The sequence below is a fragment of the Hydra vulgaris genome, chromosome 06 (assembly GCF_038396675.1).
Source record: "Hydra vulgaris chromosome 06, alternate assembly HydraT2T_AEP".
Classification (NCBI taxonomy): Eukaryota; Metazoa; Cnidaria; class Hydrozoa; order Anthoathecata; family Hydridae; genus Hydra; species Hydra vulgaris.
Window position 1 is genome coordinate 33,848,702 of NC_088925.1, and position 5,854 is coordinate 33,854,555.

The following is a 5,854-nucleotide window of genomic DNA, read 5'->3' on the forward strand; positions in this document are numbered from 1 at the left end:
ATGAATAATTATATATACAACCCATGATGAAACAATCATCAAATAAAATGAAACCACACAGGACCTTAACATTACACAGGAACGAGGAATTGACATAAGTAATAATCTGTAATGGAAAGACCACATCACAACGATAACCAATAAAGCTTAATCACAACTAGGTACACTAAAGCGGACATTTATATTTCTGATCAACTGACTCGTTTACTAAACTATATACAACTTATGTTAGACCTAAATTAGAATTTTGTGCACCAGTATAGAATCCACATTTAAAAAGTTAAATAAAACAACTTGAAAGAGTTCAGCAAAGAGCTACAAAGCTTGAACCAAGTTTAAATCGCAATTGACATGAAAAACGTTTATCGAGATTATGGTTAAAAAAATCTTGAAACCAGAAGAATTATATGGGACCTCATTCTATATTTTAAAATAAAAATAATTGAAGTTGAAACAAAGTGAAATGTTACAACATGATGTTTTACTTTGTATTTAATAGAATAATAATCTTCAAAAATATTTTATAGAATAATAATGATATCTTAAAAAATATTTTATAGAATAATAATGATATCTTAAAAAATATTTTATAGAATAATAATGATATCTTAAAAAATATCATTATTATTTTATGAAATACAAAGTAAAATGCCATGTTGCAACAATTCACTTTGTATCTTTTATCAAAATTACTTCACTATACTGGCAACTTATTTACACTTATTAACTAACCTCAATTTTCTTTAATTTAAAAATTGCATAGTAAATTGCAAAATAACTTTAAAAGATAAATAACCAACCAAAATTAATAATCAACCAAAACAAGCAGACATTTTTAATCAATCGATTTAACGCATAATATTTTATGTTAAAATTATATGCCGATTCGACTCCATTTTTTTCTTTTTTTATACAACTTTAACGGGTACTCAACGCGGTTAATGCATGTACTGGAAAGTACACGCATTTTGCTTTTTTATAAAAAGGTTATGTTTCACTGCATTATTTTAACCCGAATAATTTTTAGAAAAATTTTTTTTTTTTCTCCAAGCGCTTTAGTTTGTCTAAAATCAAACAAAGTTAAATTTTTTTTAAATTACTCAAGTTTAGATATAAACCATATTTTGGTATAAAATAGTGCTGCTCTCAATGAAGATAAAACATTAAACTGAGAAAACAACTTTTTCAAACAAGTTTTAAGCTATATGTTTAATTTCTAACCAGTCATATGTCTGCAAACATATTAAAGGTCGAAAAAAATTAGTTATTTCAAGTTTAAAATCTGTTTTTTCCATTTTATATGAAAGTTTTTATTAGTATGAGTGTGAAGAACACACAAATTGACATACGACTAGTTAAACTTTTAAAGTTAAACCTCTTAAGGTTTATTTAAAAGTCTAAGCTCAAAATTCAAACATTACTGTGATGTGAGCCATCCCTATTTTATAATGCCATAAAACTATTAAACTAAAATACCGGTCTTTAAATTATCATAGATTAATATATATATATATTTTATTTGAATATATATTTTTTATTTTTTTGTAGAAAATATATATACATATTTTCATACTCCATCGCAAAAGATATTTTAAGTTTTAAACAATATATATAGATATTGTTTAAACTTAACATATCTTTTAAAACTTAACATATCATATTGTTTATAAACAAATGTTGCAGACCGGAAAAAAAATATGTTTGTTATCACCGAGAACAAACAAGGCAAAAAAGTTTGAGAACTTGCATTAACGGCGTTGAGTAGTCAAAATTTTGTATATTTTTTATCGTTGCGAACAAAATAGCGCTTGAACTGAAACTGATATAAAAATTATTTTAGCACTATCTTGTTGGAAATTTAATTTTGATTCTGATAGTATAAATTTTAGGCAGTTGGAACAAAAAGTTGAATAAAAAATCAAAAAAGTAAAAAAACACTTTTTTTTGATAAAACCGCACGCTCGATTAATTACTTAGCTTAGTTTTTCACAAGTGATTAAGTTGAAAAAAAAATAAAAAAAAATAAAAATAAAAAAAAAAAAAAAAAATAATTTAATTTTTATTGATAAACTTGCGGTTTAACTCGGTTTTACTCTATTAAATTTGTTTGAAGACGTCCTTAAAACGTCTTTAAGACGACTTAATGTTCAGACGTAATAATGTTCGTGGTTATTGTAACTAGCGGACGTGTTTTTGCAAGTTGAAAATTTACAAAGAAAAAAATATATACTATATAATAACTTAAGACAAAAAAATGTTTTATATATATTAACAAAAAACTTTTAAATTAATAGTGGTAATAAATATTATTGATATTATGGCAGTTACACTTAAAAAATATTTAAAAAATTAAAAAACAATTTTTTTAATTTTTTAAAATTGAATTAAAAAAATGACAAAAGGCTTGTTTACAAAGTAGAGACGGAAGCTGCGCTAAAAGCAACAAGAAAGCAACTTTATAAGTATCGTTAGTGAAAATACCAAAATCTTAAACGAAAGATTAGACGAAGTAGAAAAAATATATTTTAGAGAAAGCTAAAAAAGTTTCAACACTTGCAACAGCAGTTGAAGAAATAAAGGTTAGTCTAAATTTTCATGAGGAACTTATTGAAAAAAAAAAAATGCGTCAGATATTTTCATAAAAAATAAATCTAACCATAATGAAATACAAAATAACAACACTGATCTCAAAAAAATTAACAGTAAGCTAAGAGAAATTGAAGATAGAACAAGGGGGAACAATCTAAGAGTTACGGAGTTAAAGAAGATGATAATGAAACCTGGCTGGAAAGCGAACAAAAAAGTAAAAGAAATATTTAATGAGTACTTGGGTGTAGAAAATGTAAAAAATTAAAAGAGCAAATAGAGCTGGTAAAAAAGGCGTAAAAGAGAACAGAAAAATTGTTCTGAAATTATTGGACTTTAAAGATAAGGAGGAAATTTTAAGAAATGCCTCAAAGTTAAAGGGAAAAAACGTATATATTAACGAAGATTACTGCAAGGAGACGAATATAATAAGAAAGAAATTGCGTGAAAAAATGAAAATTGAAAGAATCTCGGGAAAATTTGCTCACATATCATACGACAAGCCTATTGTACACTAGTGGAACACAATAAAAAGTAATTTTCTACTTATTTTATTTTCCGTTTAATTTAATTTTTATTTATTTTTTGAATATTTTTATTGATAATTTATCAATAAGGAAACCCTTTAAAATGAATCTGAAAACATTTGAATACCAAAGTCTTTTTGAAAACATTTCAGATGAGGTTTTTAAAATAAATGATCAAAACACTTTTGATAAATGAAGAGCACAATGGAAAAAACAGCAGAGTCACATTTTTCACATTTTGAGAAAACCTAAATTAAAGGTTTGAAACCTTTTTATTACAAATTATGTGAGAAACTGTCAATTCTTTTAATTTTTAAGGGAAGGTCATCCATTTAAGCATCAAATTTTAACAAATAAATATTCTGAAAATCATGTTAGCTCATGGAAAATTTTGTTTTTTCAAAATGTGTTCAGATTGGACTCTGCTGTTTTTTCCGTTGATTAGGACTTTGCCTGTTTTTCTATTGTAACACATAAGATATAACTATATAAAACCATTAAATTTTAAATTTTTTTTATTTTAAACAAATAAAAAAATAAAAAATGCATGAACATTCACTGGTCTTGACCCTCATCTTCAACTTTATCGTCATACGGCAGAGCATCATAGAATGCCTCATTGGTGGTAAGTTTATTGAGGACTTGGAGGTCTTTGTACTTTGCAGCTGATATAGCCAGTCTGTCTTCATACAAAGCTACTGGCACTGCTGTGCATACTGAAAAATTGTTTTTTCTCGTTGGAACAATGATGTTTGTTTTCAAGAAAAACCGTTCCATGAGTCTCTGTGACAAACGGTCCCTGGACCTTCATCCTTGTTAAAAACCATTTCCCGAATGGGCGCGTGGGGAACGGGCAGCCTTTCTTATACAATGGCCTTAGAAAGCCGGAGAAGTTTTTGACCAGATCCTGTTTAACATCAGTCACGTTAAATGGTGTAGGATGTTTTCGTGCTTAACTAAATATTTTTATCCAGTCTTCTGGAACACTAGCACTAGACTTTGTATTTACTGGACCCATGTCCCTGTCACACTCCATATAAGAATGTCCGCGCTCAGGGAATGTCACTGTCACTGAGGTAAACCTTTTTCTATGGTGCACCATATAATCTAAAAACCGAATCAGGGTAAAGTTCTTATTCTGTCCTGAGCAGGAATCGCAGAATAGTTCAAGGTGAGTAACCTCTTCGCTGACCTTGGTTGTGATGTGGTCATACAGGAAAGAAGCCACCTCATCTGAACCTTTTCTAGCGACAGTCTCATCATAGCAGTAAAGAAAAACATCATCAGTTGATAGTTGGTGAATGTTAAATGATTGGTATGTGAGCTTTCTGTTGTAGTAAAAGTCATTGGTGGACTTGTTGGGTAGGTTGACATTTTTTTGGTAGTCAAACGTAAAGGCCTCAAGATGAGGTGTAATCTTGGCCCTTCGCTTAGCGTCTCTTTTTCTCCGGTAGAATGTGTCAGCCTTTCGCTGGTGGAGATATTTTTGAAATTTTAACTGCTTCAGGTCCCTTATGAGGACTTCATTTGTTGGGTCTGATTCAAGAGTCTTTGTAGCAATTTCTTTTTTTGGCAAGAACTGGTCGCAGGCTGAGCAAGTGTCGGTTCTTGGGTACCCAAAGCCAATGTTAAAATCGTTGTTGAATATAAGCCTGTATGACTCATACACTAAACTGTCTCCTGGCCACTTCTCTTGATATAAATCAAACACCTTGGAGATGCTGAGTTCTTCTGGCAGGTACAGCCGTCTCGTCTTCTCTTGTGAGTAATGAGACTGCCGACCCCTAAACGAAGAGATGTGGTCTCTTAATCTCTGCCGCAGTTCATCAGATATTTTGTGATGACTGCCATGCTTTCCTCGTCCATCAACAGGAGGCAGGCCTGGGGTGAGTAAAAAAAATTAAAAAAAAATTAAAAAAAAGTTATAAAAATACATGTTCAGAGAATAACAGCACTCTTTATGAATTTCAACATTTCTTTTTAAATATTGAAAAATATTAATATATAGACAAGAAAGGATTATAGAAAAATGTGCATTTTTTTTACATTAACTATGATAAGAAAAAATAGCTTTTTTATTCCACAAACTGAAACAAAAAACTATTGCTAATAGTATAAATTACCTGTAGTAGCAAGACTTCTCTTGATAGTCTCAAGTCTTCCTTTCTTAATTCCAAAGATGGAGATGAAGGCTTGAAAGCAAACATAGGCAAATGAATCTGGGTCAACATCATCTGTACTCTTCAGGAATACTTTATAGTGATAGCTGTGACTGTTTGCACTTTTAGGCTCTTCCTTTCGAGGTCTTTTTCGGCTAATCTCCGCGACTGTGATCAGTGAAGCAAGATAGGAATCCTGTAAAAAGAAGCAATATAAGATTATTAACGCAACCGGTCACACATCTTTGGAAACACAAGCATTTTTATAAAATTTAAAAATATATAAGCCTACCTACTTTGTTAGAATTAATAAATTTGTATGCTGCGTTCAAATAGAACAATGAACTGTGATATTGGGTCCACCCCACTAAAAAACTAAGTTAAAAATGCCTATTAAACATACAATACCAGCCTTGGGTATCATAACACAGTAATACAACCAGATGTCTACCATGGTTATGATTCAGATGTACAGGTCTAGCTATTCTAGACCTAACTAAATTTGAATGAAAATGAGAATGAGAAACTCTTTGTCTTATTTAATCAACATGTTCATGGTGGAATAACAGGTGCATTAAAATT